Source organism: Symphalangus syndactylus, chromosome 4 (assembly GCF_028878055.3).
Source record: "Symphalangus syndactylus isolate Jambi chromosome 4, NHGRI_mSymSyn1-v2.1_pri, whole genome shotgun sequence".
Classification (NCBI taxonomy): Eukaryota; Metazoa; Chordata; class Mammalia; order Primates; family Hylobatidae; genus Symphalangus; species Symphalangus syndactylus.
The window spans coordinates 90664893-90679883 of NC_072426.2; the positions used below are offsets into that span (position 1 = coordinate 90664893).

At 36.3% G+C, this 14991-nt stretch overlaps 1 long non-coding RNA gene across 1 annotated transcript; it reads left to right on the top strand.

Moving 5' to 3' along the window:
- Nucleotides 1–13170: 13170 nt before the first annotated feature.
- On the top strand, nucleotides 13171–14326 carry LOC134736414 (uncharacterized). Its single transcript, XR_010120417.1, has 3 exons — nucleotides 13171–13642; nucleotides 13732–13826; nucleotides 14284–14326. It is a non-coding gene; the product is annotated as an uncharacterized lncRNA (long non-coding RNA).
- The last annotated feature ends 665 nt before the right edge of the window (nucleotides 14327–14991 follow it).

The following is a 14991-nucleotide window of genomic DNA, read 5'->3' on the forward strand; positions in this document are numbered from 1 at the left end:
TCTTGTTAATGATTATGCAGTACAAATAAAACTGAAAAATCAGTTAAAGTCTTTATGCTTTCAATTTATATGTGAAATGATGATTTTTGATAGTTTGGCTGTTATTTTAGGTCAGACTTGACAGAGTCAATTAAAGCTTCACAGAAGATATCAAATGAGGTGTACTGTAATTCCTCAATATCTGTACTGTACCTCATACTTGTCTGTGTTAAAATTCTATCCCACCATTTTTTCTTAAGTTAGACATATTGAGAACCACAGAACAAACTTAAAATGACAGATATTTATTAAATGTCTGGCTGCTCTAGCTAACAGGGCTTAGAATGTATTGGATTTCTAGTTTCAACTGCCAGTTACCAAGCAAGTGATTCTATGATAAAGAGTGGCTTTGATGGGGAAGAAGAGAGGAGGGCAATAAGATTTGGAGAAATGCACAAATTTAATGGAGAGTATTTTTAGAGCTGAAAGGAAAATGCTTTCAGAGCTTATTTGCCCTCTTAAGTTGGATACCATTACCACCTTCCTCATCAAACGTGGCAGGAGGAGGTTAAGAAATGCCAGCCCTCCCACAGATGCAGAGCAGGCTTTCAACAAGTTGAAAATGTGAGTGATTTGGCAGAGGGAGTGTAGATGAGAATATGGGGAAAGTTCTTTGAGAGGCTCTTCTGACCTCGTATTTTTAATATTTTATTGTACTGAATTAATGACTTTTAAAATCTTTCAACTAGGCACTCTATGGTTGAAAAATGAAAAATACATGGAAAGTCTGACATGTAAAACAAGTTTGGGCAGACTTCATTAAACTTTCTAGGCCAGCCCATATCTGGTTGAATAGCATCTCTCCCCCTATCAGCATGTCATAACATAGCCCATTTGACCTCTCAGCAAATATGCTGCCCACCTGGTTCAATCAGCCCTCTTTACGCATACCTGAGCACAAGTTTCCCAAGCTCAAGTGGGTGTTGACTCATTTTTCTGAGGCTTATTTCATGAAAGCATTGCCCAGTCTCTAGTTCTCTACTACTATCCAGTTTTTTCCTGACATGTAATCCAACTCTAAATTTAACTTTTATAATTATTCTCAACAGATTTTAGGATCAATTTAACACGCATGAGTGTTTTTTTTAAATCTTCTTGAAAATATGCTTAAATTATTATCAAGAAGAATCGTTGAGCATGGTATACTTGCAGATCCTGCATTGCCCTGGTGGTTGTTATCTCCCTAGGCGCACGTGTAGCCATATCCCTCCTTGACCTTCCCAGGTGTGTGTACACCTCCCTGCCATTTGTGGACCACCAATGGTGTCTCCTATGCAAGGCACACAAGACTTCTCTTTCCCTGTCAGGTTTAGCCTGACTTTTCCTTCAATGCTTCCGTCTCTCCCCACCTCCTGCCCTTACATAACTGTATGCAGGAACTCGGGTTTAATAGAACTTTCAATCACCTTTTGATTTATACTGGATCACAAACTTTCTCCGAATATATCTTGGATTTGAAGATAAAAAAGATGTGAAACAACCTAAGAAGTACTAGGGTAGGACTCCGGGTAGGTGAGTCCTAAAAATGAACAGTCAATCCTCTTTCCTTTCTTGACATATAATTAAGTTCTATTCGTGTGCACCTTTACTTTGGACACTTAGATATTTTTACGTAAGGATTTTCAAAAGGCCTCAACAGTGAGACTCATCAATAACTGGGACTTTTCTTAGACGACTTGACTTTAAAAGCGAACATATTCAACACGTATGAAATACTTTTATTTTTGAAGACATTTTAATAACACACTGGCATTTTATATTCAACACGAAGCTGTTGAACAGCACTAGAATTGGATGCAATTGCATGTTTCTAGGTCCGTTTTATAGAAGCTTGTACCTTGGAACTTTTAGCCAAAGTGCTGACATTTTAGCAAAATTTTTCAACAGAGTTGCAGTTTTAAAAGGACTCACCTAATCTTTGAAAATTTTATTTCGTCATTAATTATCTAATAAGCATCCAAAGTTTATTCCTTTTGAAGGCAATTACAACGCAGTAAGAACAATACAACAAACAAAATTACATTTGAAGCCAGTGAGATGTAATGGAAAGTGCCAGAAGCTCATGTGCTCACCTACATTTTATATATTTGATCAGAGACGGAATACATGTAGGCATTATTTAAGCACTACATTTCTGTGTAAATACTAATTAATATTATTCATAAATCCGAAGATATTTGGAAAGCACTTCCAACCTACAAATAATAAAACATAAGTGTGGGATGTAGGTTTTCCTCCCAATACTATGGGAAATTTTGTATTTGAACTGTATCTACATGTATTAAATCTTTGATCAAGTATATCAAATGGGTTTCCTTCACCCACATTTTAAAAATGAATAAATTGCAGAGATGTCCAACGTAAACAAGCACACATAACCAATAGTATAGGAATGTTACTTTAAAATAATATATTGATTACCCTATTAAAAGGAACCTGAACGACATGGAATATATTCTCCTCTCCCTGATCTCTACTCAACCAACCAGTAAAATAATAGCAACAAGCACTCATTGAGTGCTTATTATAAGTTCTATGAAAATATTTTATGTATTATATTATTTTTTAAAGTCCACACATGCCACAAGCATCAAATTGTTTTTGCCTGAAGTAGTGTTGTTGGGGCAATATGAAAATATAGACCCAGGATTCTTTCATCCTCCCTCCACCACCCTGTGCAAAGTAGTAGATATTGGAGAAAATAGATAAAGAATATCCTAAAAAAAAAAAAAACGAAAAAAAAGATTTTCTCAAGCAATGCCTCATTTAGAGAAGTAACGCACAAAGACAAGCATGACTCAAATATAGCAGACAGGGAAAACTGCATTAAATGACTCAATTCCATTGTGTAAAAATTAAAATAGGGCCAGGCACTGTGGCTCACGCCTGTAATCCCAGCACTTTGGGAGGCCGAGGCGGGCGGATCACTTGAGGTCAGTATTCGAGACCAGCCTGGCCAACAGGGTGAAACCCCATCTCTATTAAAAATACAAAAATTAGCCAGTCGTGCTGTTGCACCCTCCTGTAGTCCCAGCTACTCCGGAGGCTGAAGCAGGAAAAGCTCTTGAATCTGGGAGGTGGAGGTTGCAGTGAGCCGCGATCGGGCCACTGCACTCCAGCCTGGACAAGAGAGTGAGACTCTGTCTAAAAAATAAAATAAAATAAAATAAAATGCATAACGTTAACAAGATATTTTTTCTAGAACTCCATGAATTAATTCATTAAGTCAACAATTACTTATTAAGGCTTCTGAACATCACACCCATTTTAGGTGTTTTTGTGGATCCTTTGGATAGAGTTGAAATAAGAAGGTATTACTTATATTGGAGATGCATTTTAGTAATGAGATTAGCATTGAATGAAAATAATCTATAGAACACTATCTAAATTTAAAATGTGTAATATAACAAATATTTTTCAAGAAAATGTGGAAAACTTGAACAGTGAAATAGCCATAAAAAATTAACTTTAATAAACACCATGTACTTCATTTCACATCGTTAACAAAATTGTGTCATCAGTATGCCTGGTGGTAAAATATCCTATGATATCTGAATATCTTTGTGGCTTTTTGTGATAAAGTAAAATAAAAATGTATTTTATTCTTATAGGATGAAATAGATTCACACAGACACTTAAGGTATTGTTTAACAAACCCTTAATATAGCAATTTAACAATTTTATGCAACATTATTCTTTAAAAAATGTAATTTAGCAATTTACAAGGACATTTAAAACACATTAAAATCAGCCTGGAATTTATAAATCTTAAATCACAATAAATTACAAATAGTAACAGTCACTCATGTATTCATTGCAAAAATGTATGTAAGTTGACTTATTACTCTTTGCATTGTATAAATTTTAAATTAAATAAACAATATTGCAGATAAATCTGAAGCCTCTTTTTTGTTCTCTCTAGCTCCATTCTCTTCCTTCTTTTCCTCAAGGGCAAATATTGTTGTGTACTTGTTTTGTATAATTTTGGTCCATGTTTTAAAACGTTATTATATATTTGTATTCATAATTAATATACCTATCTGTTTTAATTTATGTAATTTTAACTTCCCTTTTTTATATAATATAGTTTTGAGATAAAGTTGATATAATAGTTCAATTATTTAAATTATTTTTTTGTTTTGTGAATACGACATGTTGATTTATCTATTCTTCTTTTTACTTATTTATTTAACGACAGAGTTTCACTCTGTCACCCAAGCTGGAGTGCAGTGGCGTGATCTCAGCTCACTGCAACCTCTGCCTCCCAGGTTCAAGCAATTCTCCTGCCTCAGCCTCCCTGAGTAGCTGGGATTGCAGGCACGCACCACCACACCAGGCTAATTTTTGTATTTTTAGTAGAGACAGGGTTTCACCATGTTGGCCAGGCTGGTCTCAAACTCCTGACCTCAAGTGATCCACCCGCCTCAGCATCCCAAAGTGCTGGGATTACAGGCATGAGCCACTGTGCCCCCACAAGACATTTTTAATTGAACAGCTTTCACCTCTAGTTCTCCTGCTTACTGCCACCATGTTTTATCATAGTTAGCTGGTGCAACCCAGAACTAGGACAATAAATCTATCCATTTAAATAATCAGTATCACAATTCATATTTCTAGGCTGAAAGCTGCCCTACTCTTTGGACTACTTTTTAGGTTTATGTAATTTTATCACTTTTGGGTTATCTGAAATTCAATCTTCTGCATATTAGTATCATATAATGAGAATATCTATCTCAAATGAATCCACCTAAGACATTGCTTTTATTGTGCCACTTCTGAATTTTAAAAACCCATGATAATTTTGTTTTAGGTTATGTTTATTCAACCTAGTATTTGAAGCCCTTTATAATTTGGAACCATCTCTCTACCCATTTGTCCCACTTTTACTAAGAAATAAAGTTTTTTTTCCAAAAGGCAGATTTGTTTCCTTGAGATCTTTTCAGTATGTCATTCATGTTTCTTTCTCAAGCCAACCATTTCCTCTGATTTATCTGTCCTACTTTTCCATTTATCCACACCCTGACTCTTCATTATTACATAGTCAAAATCCCACTACTTAAAATTTCTAAATCCGTTTTTTTTTTTACCTAGAACACATTATTTATTTATTTTAAAAGTCTATTGATCTTTACCGTTATTCTTTTTTTTTTATTATACATTAAGTTCTAGGGTACATGTGCACAATGTGCAGGTTTGTTATATATGTATACATGCGCCATGTTGGTATGCCGCACCCATTAACTCGTCATTTACATTAGGTATATCTCCTAATGCTATCCCTCCCCACTCCCCCCACCCCACAACAGGCCCCAGTGTGTGATGTTCCCCTTCCTGTGTCCAAGTGTTCTCATTGTTCAATTCCCACCTATGAGTGAGAACATGCAGTGTTTGGTTTTCTGTCCTTGCGATAGTTTTCTGAGAATGATGGTTTCCAGCTTCATCCACGTCCCTACAAAGGACATGAACTCATCCTTTTTTATGGCTGCATAGTATTCCATGGTGTATATGTGCCACATTTTCTTAATCCAGTCTACCATTGTTGGACATTTGGATTGGTTCCAAGTCTTTGCTATTGTGAATAGTGCCTCAATAAACATACATGTGCATGTGCCTTTATAGCAGCATGATTTATAATCCTTCCAGTAATGGGATGGCTGGGTCAAATGGTATTTCTAGTTCTAGATCCTTGAGGAATCGCCACACTGTCTTCCACAATGGTTGAACTAGTTTACAGTCCCACCAACAGTGTAAAAGTGTTCCTATTTCTCCACATCCTCTCCAGCACCTGTTGTTTCCTGACTTTTTAATGATCGCCATTCTAACTGGTGTGAGGCAGTATCTCATTGTGGTTTTGATTTGCATTTCTCTGATGGCCAGTGATGATGAGTATTTTTTCATGTGTCTGTTGGCTGCATAAATGTCTTCTTTTGAGAAGTGTCTGTTCATATCCTTTGCCCACTTTTTGATGGGGTAGTATTTTCTTGTAAATTTGATTGAGTTCTTTGTAGATTCTGGATATTAGCCCTTTGTCAGATGGGTAGATTGCAAAAATTTTCTCCAATTCTGTAGGTTGCCTGTTCACTCTGATGGTGGTTTCTTTTGCTGTGCAGAAGCTCTTTAGTTTAATTAGATCCCATTTGTCAATTTTGGCTTTTGTTTCCATTGCTTTTTGTGTTTCAGACATGAAGTCCTTGCCCATGCCTATATCCTCAATGGTACTGCCTAGGTTTTCTTCTAGAGATTTTATGGTTTTAGGTCTAACACTTAAGTCTTTAATCCATCTTGAATTATTTTTGTATAAGGTGTAAGGAAGGGATCCAGTTTCAGCTTTCTACATATGGCTAGCCAGTTTTCCCAGCACCATTTATTAAATAGGGAATCCTTTCCCCATTTCTTGTTTTTGTCAGCTTTGTCAAAGATCAGATGGTTGTAGATTTGTAGTATTATTTCTGAGGGCTCTGTTCTGTTCCATTGGTCCATATCTCTGTTTTGGTACCAGTACCATGCTGTTTTGGTTACTGTAGTCTTGTAGTATAGTTTGAAGTCAGGTAGTGTGATGCCTCCAGCTTTATTCTTTTGGCTTAGGATTGACTTGGCAATGTGGGCTCTTCTTTGGTTCCATATGAACTTTAGTTTTTTCCAATTCTGTGAAGAAAGTCATTGGTAGCTTGATGGGGATGGCACTGAATCTATAAATTACCTTGGGCAGTATGGCCATTTTCATGATAGTGATTCTTCCTATCCATGAGCATGGAATGTTCTTCCATTTACTTGTGTCCTCTTTTATTTCATTGAGCAGTGGTTTGTAGTTCTCCTTGAAGAGGTCCTTCACATCCCTTGTAAGTTGGATTCCTAGGTATTTTATTCTCTTTGAAGCAATTGTGAATGGGCGTTCACTCATGATTTGGCTCTCTGTTTGTCTGTTATTGGTGTATAAGAATGCTTGTGATTTTTTCACATTGATTTTGTATCCTGAGACTTTGCTGAAGTTGCTTATCAGCTTAAGGAGATTTGGGGCTGAGATGATGGGGTTTTCTAAAAATACAATCATGTCATCTGCAAACAGGGACAATTTGACTTCCTCTTTTCCTAATTGAATACCCTTTATTTCTTTCTCCTGTCTGATTGCCCTGCCAGAACTTCCAACACTATGTTGAATAGGAGTGGTGAGAGAGGGCATCCCTGCCTTGTGCCAGTTTTCAAAGGGAATGCTTCCAGTTTTTGCCCGCCTATTCAGTATGATATTGGCTGTGGGTTTGTCATAAATAGCTCTTCCTATTTTGAGATCCATCCCATCAATACCTAATTTATTGAGAGTTTTTAGCATGAAGGGCTGTTGAATTTTGTCAAAGGCCTTTTCTGCATCTATTGAGATAATCACGTGGTTTCGCCTTTGGTTCTGTTTATATGCTGGATTACATTTATTGATTTGCATATGTTGAACCAGCCTTGCATCCCAGGGATGAAGCCCACTTGATCATGGTGGAAAAGCTTTTTGATGTGCTGCTGGATTCAGTTTGCCAGTATTTTATTGAGGATTTTTGCATTGATGTTCATCAGGGATATTGGCCTAAAATTCTCTTTTTTTTTGTTGTGTCTCTATCAGGCTTTGGTATCAGGATGATGCTGGCCTCATAAAATGAGTTAGGGAGGATTCCCTCTTTTTCTATTGATTGGAATAGTTTCAGAAGGAATGGTACCAGCTCCTCCTTGTACCTGTGGTGGAATTCGGCTGTGAATCCATCTGGTCCTGGACTTTTTTTGTTGGTAGGCTATTAATTATTGCCTCAATTTCAGAGCCTTTTATTGGTCTATTCAGGGATTCAATTTCTTCCTGGTTTAGTCTTGGGAGGATGTATGTGTCCAGGAATTTATCCATTTCTTCTAGATTTTCTAGTTTATTTGCATAGAGGTGTTTACAATATTCTCTGACGGTAGTCTGTATTTCTGTGGATTGGTGGTGATGTCCCCTTTATCATTTTTTATTGCATCTTTGATTCTTTTCTCTTTTCTTCTTTATTAGCCTTTTTTATTATTATACTTTAGGTTTTAGGGTACATGTGCACAATGTGCAGGTTTGTTACATATGTATCCATGTGCTGTGTTGGTTTACTGCACCCATTAACTCGTCATTTAGCATTAGGTGTATCTCCTAATGCTGTCCCTCCCCGCTCCCCCCAACCCACAACAGTCCCCAGAGTGTTGCTAGCAGTCTATCAATTTTTTGATCTTTTCAAAAAACCAGCTCCTGGATTCATTGATATTTTGAAGGGTTTTTTGTGTCTCTATCTCCTTCAGTTCTGCTCTGATCTTAGTTATTTCTTGCTTTCTGCTAGCTTTTGAATGTATTTGCTCTTGCTTCTCTAGTTCTTTTAATTGTGATGTTAGGGTGTCAATTTTAGATCTTTCCTGACCCCTTGCACTTCCTGGGTGAGGTGATGTCTTGCCCTGCTTCGGCTCACGCTTGGTGGGCTGCATCCACTGTCCTGCACCCACTGTCTGACAAGCCCCAGTGAGATGAACCCGGTACCTCAACTGGAAATGCAGAAATCAACCGTCTTCTGTGTCGCTTATGCTGGGAGCTGTAGACTGGAGCTGTTCCTATTTGGCCATCTTGGAACAACCCCTCTGATTTATCTGTTCTTCTATTGATGCTCTTTTTGCCAATTGAAATGAGGTTTTCAATGTTTTGCAAGACATAATTTATCAGACTGGGATTTTTCTTTTAATTCTATTTTGCTGAGAATATTTTAAAATAATATGTGGCTATTAAAATTTACATATGTATCTTGGGCTTCTCTAATTGTGTTAATTACCAGCAGTTTGGTCAAATACAACTGTCACTGATGGTCATTTTCCGTATCATATAGCAAAAGTAATAAATGTATACATTATCTTTTGTGCAACCAGTTTCTCCAAATAGAATTTTTTTAATTAACAACTTTATTGAGATAATTTACATACTCTAAATTTCATGAATTTAAAGTGGTTTTTAATGCTTTTTAATACATTTGCAGAGGAGTATAACCACCACCAAATCTAATTTTAAATTATTTTTATCATCCCCAAAGTAACATAGTAGTTATTAAGAAATAATTCCCACCCCCTATACGTTCTTTTCCACCCACTCAGTTCCCACCCAGCCTTAGGAAACCATTAATCTACTTTTAGTATCTATAGATTTGCCAATTCTAGGCATTTCATATCAATGTGAATTTCATATCATGTGTAATATTTTATCTCTGGCTTCTTTCACTTAGCATATTATTTTATGATCTTCAAACTCATCCATGTTTTATCAGTACTTCATTCTCTGCTATTGCAAATGAATTTCATTGTAGAAACATGCTATATGTTGTATATTCATGGATTGATTAATGGACATTTGTGCTATTTTCACTCTTTGAGTATTGTGATTAAGGATACTAGGAACATTTGTATATAAGGTTTTGTGTGGATGTATGTTTTGATTTCCCTCAAGTAGAGAACTAGGAGTGGAAATGTTGGGTCATATGTAATTCTATGTTTAACATTTTGAGGAATAGCCAAACTGTTTCCCAAATGGCTCTACTATCTTGAGTTCTCTCCAGCAGTTTATGAGGGTTCCAGTTTCTTAATATTCTTGTCAACAGTTGTTACTATCGTTTTAATTATAGCCATTCAAGTGTTTGTAAAGTGATAGCTCATTTTGGTTTTGATTTATACTTCTGTGATGACTGATGGTATTGAACATCTTTCCATGTGCTTATTTGAATTTCTAATCTTCTTTGGAGAGGGGTGTATTTAAATCCTTTGCCAACCTTTACATTTGATTGTCTTTTATTTTTTTCTTGAGCTGTAAGTGTTTTAAAAATAAATACATTCTGAATGCAATTATCATCAGATCATAATTTGCAAAGAGTTCTCCTACTCTGCAGTTGTCTTTTCACTTTCTTGATAGTGTTTTTTGAAGTGTAAATGTGATTTTTATTAAGTTCAACTTAATATTTCTTTTATCACTGTTGCTTTTGGTATCATAACTAAGCTATTACCGTCTAATTCAAGATATGATTTACTCCCGTAAATCCTTTTCTTCCAAAAAATGTATAGTTTTAGCTCACACATTTAAGTCTATGATACACATTAACTTTAATGTATGGTGTGAGATAGAAGACCAAATCAATTCTTTTTTATATGGATATCCATTTGTCTCATCAACTTTTTTTTTTGTTCATATCTTACCTCTGCCTCTGTGATCATCATATTTATTTTCTTTAAATCTTAATGGAGTGAATTATATTGATGTTTTCTGGTATTGCACCATCCTTATACTTCTGTTATAAATCCAATTTGGTCATAATTCTTTATTTAATACAATAGAGAATTCCATTTGTTAATATTTTATTGATGACATTTGTTATTTTTCATCCATGTTTATAAGTAAAATCATTTTGTTGTAAGGAAACTATCCATTGTCTTTATTGCACTAATCTTGGTCAGACATCAATTATAAGAGCTCATTAAATAAGGTGGGCAATTTTCTTTTTTTTTATTTGTGCAGCAATTTTATTTATTGATATTCAATAAAATGTTAATTATTGAAGTGACTTTTTCATGTGTATGGGAGAGAGAGAGAGAGAAAGAAAGAGTTATAGGAGGGGCTAAAAGGATTTTTACAAATAAAATAACTATTGAAATTATAATTCAAATTTTTATTCCCTTAATTCATTTTTTGTTGTTTCCCTAAAACCATTCAATATTTTTCAAATTTATTGAAATACATGAGTATTTATTATTCTAGATGATGCTCATTCAACATAGTTTTAATTTTTTTAATTCTTTCTTCAGTCTTCAGATGCTTGTATATTTTCAACGTTTTTCTCAAGATCCAGCTCTCAGTTTTGTCTATTACTTCTATTATTGATTTTTGTTATTTTGTATTATATTAAGTCCTACTTGTTTCTTTTTTATTTTTTGAAGTTTAGTTAAGATGATTGATGAAACTCACTCTTTGTCAATCTCTTTAAGTTGATTGTTTCAAATGGTACACAATTTTTTTTTCTTATATTTAACTGAATTTAATGCTGGAATTTCTGTATTGCTTTAGCTGCAAGTCACACATTTTTGACATTACTTGTGCTGCTGTGTAAAACTAGACATTTTATAATTTGTAATACACTTCTTCTTTAAACCATGGGATAATTTAAGTTATCAATATGGAGAGTTTAAATTATCATTTAATTGTTGATATCTAATTTATTCTATTGTGATAAAATATGTAGTCAGGATAGTGCTGATTCTTTGAAATTAGTTGAAACTTCACTTACAGACTACACTGTGGTCGTTTCTTAAAGTGTTATATCTTTTTTAAAATAAGTTTATTCTTTAGGATTATTAATTGTCTAGCTTTATTTAACTTTACTTTTCAAATCCCATTTTAAAGTTACTGCAACTTCAAAACCTATAAGCCTGTGAGCCATTGTGGCCTCAGCTTCTCATCTTTGCCCTGATGTTAATAATTCTCTTCACTTATTATACCTGGTTATTCCCATCTTTTAACTCTTAATGCTACTATGTACACCAAGGTAACTTTTATTATATTTATCCAGTTATTAGTTTGAGAAAATCATTTTGAAAAATAAAGATTCTAGAATAATCAGATTTCAAAATAGTCATAGAATGAGGTCGGATCTGTTCTCACAGATATTAAGTCATGTGGGGATTCTCTAATTTGTGTACTTTGAACATAATCATTCTACACACACTGTCACCCTTAAACTGCAACTCTGGCCAAATCCACACTTTCCTATAAGAATGGTCTAAATAACATTGTGATTCATTATACAGAGGTATTCTTGTTGGTGTTTTTATCAAGCCTAGCAATATCCACACTTTTATACAATATTATTTGCACAATAGTTAAGATAATTTACTTGCTTTTTAAATAAAAATTATTGCAGACTAAAAATGTATGTTTCAGAGCCTTAACGTTGTTAAAGTGATGATGACAATCATTGAATGTAGAAAAATAACTGATCTTATAGCCATTGGGACTACAGTCTTGGTCTTATACCCATTGGATTCAGATTGATATACTATTATTCCTAAAGATCCAATTTCAAGAACAAGCAAATGGAATGGACCTTTTCATACACTGAGCCCTTGAAGTTAGAGTAAAGCTGGGCTTGGTGCCTCTCTCACTTCTTATGCCTTTACACTTGCTTATCTTCTGCCTTAAGGATAGGGGCTTCGTTTGTCTACTTTATATTTCTATTTCTTGCTCCTAGAACAATGTCAGGCACAGTATGTACTCACTGAATACATGCAAGCACAGGGGATGGATAACCTTCTTGGTGTCTTGCATGGCACCGTAGTATGCTGAGATCTGGGGATGGTGTGAAGATTGGACAAAGTTGAGGGGCTAGTGAATGGGCAAGAAGAGGTATGTTGAAGTCCTGGTCTGTGGGAGGGGCCATTTCAGCTCTCTCAGCCTCATTTTCTTTCTTTAGATCAAGGACAGGAAAGCAGGGCTCACAAGGAAGGCCACGAACAGGCTGCTCACTAACATAGAACATCAAAGTTTGAAGACTCTGCCCAGAACCAATCCTGGAGGTGTCCTAACAAAATATAAAATCCCGTATCTGGCCGGGCACGGTGGCTCACGCCTGTAATCCCAGCACTTTGGGAGGCCGAGGCAGGCGGATCATGAGGTCAGGAGATCGAGACCATCCTGGCTAACACGGTGAAACCCCATCTCTACTAAAAAATAGAAAAAATTAGCCGGGCGTGGTGGTGGGCGCCTGTAGTCTCAGCTACTCGGGAGGCTGAGGCAGGAGAATGGCGTGACCCTGGGAGGCGGAGCTTGCAGTGAGCCGAGATAGCGCCACTGCACTCCAGCCTGGGAGACAGAGCAAGACTCCGTCTCAAAAAAAAAAAAAAAAAAAAAAAATCTCGTATCCATTCCTGATAGTCCTGATGGTGGCCATACAAAAGGAGCAGGGGAGAATACTGCCGATGCAGCCCATCACAGTGGTCCAGCAGCCTGTGGTCATGTGATTGCTGCTGACAGTGATTATGTCAGTGTGCAATTGTGAGTTCACCTTAGAGCTCAGTTCTAACTGAAGAGGGGCAACAAGAGGAAGCCAACACTTTATCAGCCTGGCTGAAGGAGTGATGTGTGGAAATGTTAACATTTACTGGCTTTTCTGAACCCATTGGATCTCCTCACTCCTCTAGCCTGGGAAAACACCTGTTATGCTTCCACAGAGCTGACCAATTTTTTTCTGCTTTACACGTGGAAATGCAATTTCCTTTAGCCTTCAGAGTCGACATTTGTAGGGAAATCTCCTGCTTGTTTTTCTCATCTCTGTTTCCATTTCAAAATGTCTCAGCAAGTTTTTCTCCAAGCAAACTCTGCATAAATGAATGTATAGCAGCATTTGCTACACATTAGAGTCCAGGGTATTGTGTATACATCGAATAATTTTGTAGAAGAAATCCTCTAGCGTGAAGGCAAGAGCAAGCTAAGGCAGGCTCTGAGGATTAAGACCTGCAAGTATGTCATTATCACACACTGGCTGACCCTGTGGAGCCCCATTCAAAAAGTGAACATACATTCAAATTGGTAGGAAGGCTTTCCCACTAGGAAGAGATTTCAGACTGAAGGGGAGCAGTTACAGACTGGGTTTATCTTGTTACACATCAGCAGGGCAGGGAAGAGCTGCAGCAGCAATTCCTCCTTAACGAATTGGGGCAGGGAAGGAGAGCTGGAGACAGTTTGGAATATCTTCCTTTACAATGTCACTAAAGTAAGCCAATAAGAAGAAATTAATTTATGGAATATTAGAACAGAATTAAAATGTTTTTAGAAAATTTATTTTATAATATATAACCCTTTGCAAGTAATTTTGGTAATCGCAAATAGGAAAGAACAATTTTTGCTACTCTATCACCCATAGCTGACTTTTCTTATATCTTGGTGAATTTAATTCTGTGGTTATTCTCTACTGATTGTCTCAATCAAAAGAAGCATAATTTATATGTACATTTATACCCCCTTTTTAGCCAATTTTCTCTAATAAATATTTATCTATATTTAACAAGATACAGTCTTCATAGCCATTATTTTACTGGATGTGAATGCTAAAAAGGGGGTAGCGGAGCCTTAGTCCACCCCTCTTATTTGATAAATGAAGAAGCTTGGTGATATTGTTTGGCTCTGTGTCCCCATGCAAACCTCACCTTGAATTGTAATAATCCCCACAGGTCAAGGGTGGGACCAGGTGGAGATAACTGAATTATGGGGGCAGTTTTCCACATGCTGTTCTCAAGATAGTGAGTTCTCACAAGATCTGATGATCTTATAAGGAGCATCCCCCTTCGCTCAGCACTCATTCTCTCTTCTGCCGCCCTGTGAAGAGGTGCCTTCTGCCATTATTGTAAGCTTCCCAAGGCCTCCCCAGCTGTCAATTAAACCTCTTTTCTTTATAAATTACCCAGTCTTGGGTATTTCTTTATATCAGTGTGAGAATGGACAAATACACCTGGGAACCTCAAAGAGCAGTGACCAGTGCAAGACCTTGCAGCTAATGACAACTGCAAGCCTAAAGCTCATTGAGGGTTCTTCCATTCAGGTCACATTCTCTGAGACAAGCAGGAGGAGAGTCAATTGAACAGGTGGGATAGTGGCTCCAACAAGCTTAGGCACTCTACATAAATCAGAGTGTGCTCAAGGCAAAAACAGTGACCACATGTTGCAAAATCTGAAGGCACTCAGAGGAATTCAGTTGATGGATATCATAAAATATATATTTTTAAGTATTCAGTAAAGTGACTACTCCTCATGCTTGAGCCAGATCAAAGGTGATTTCTTAAGGGAAGCCCTGCTGAGCAGAATAATTTTCTCCTTCATTTGCATTTCTATATCACTTTGTTCATAACTATATTATGACATTTACCACATTTATTTTCATT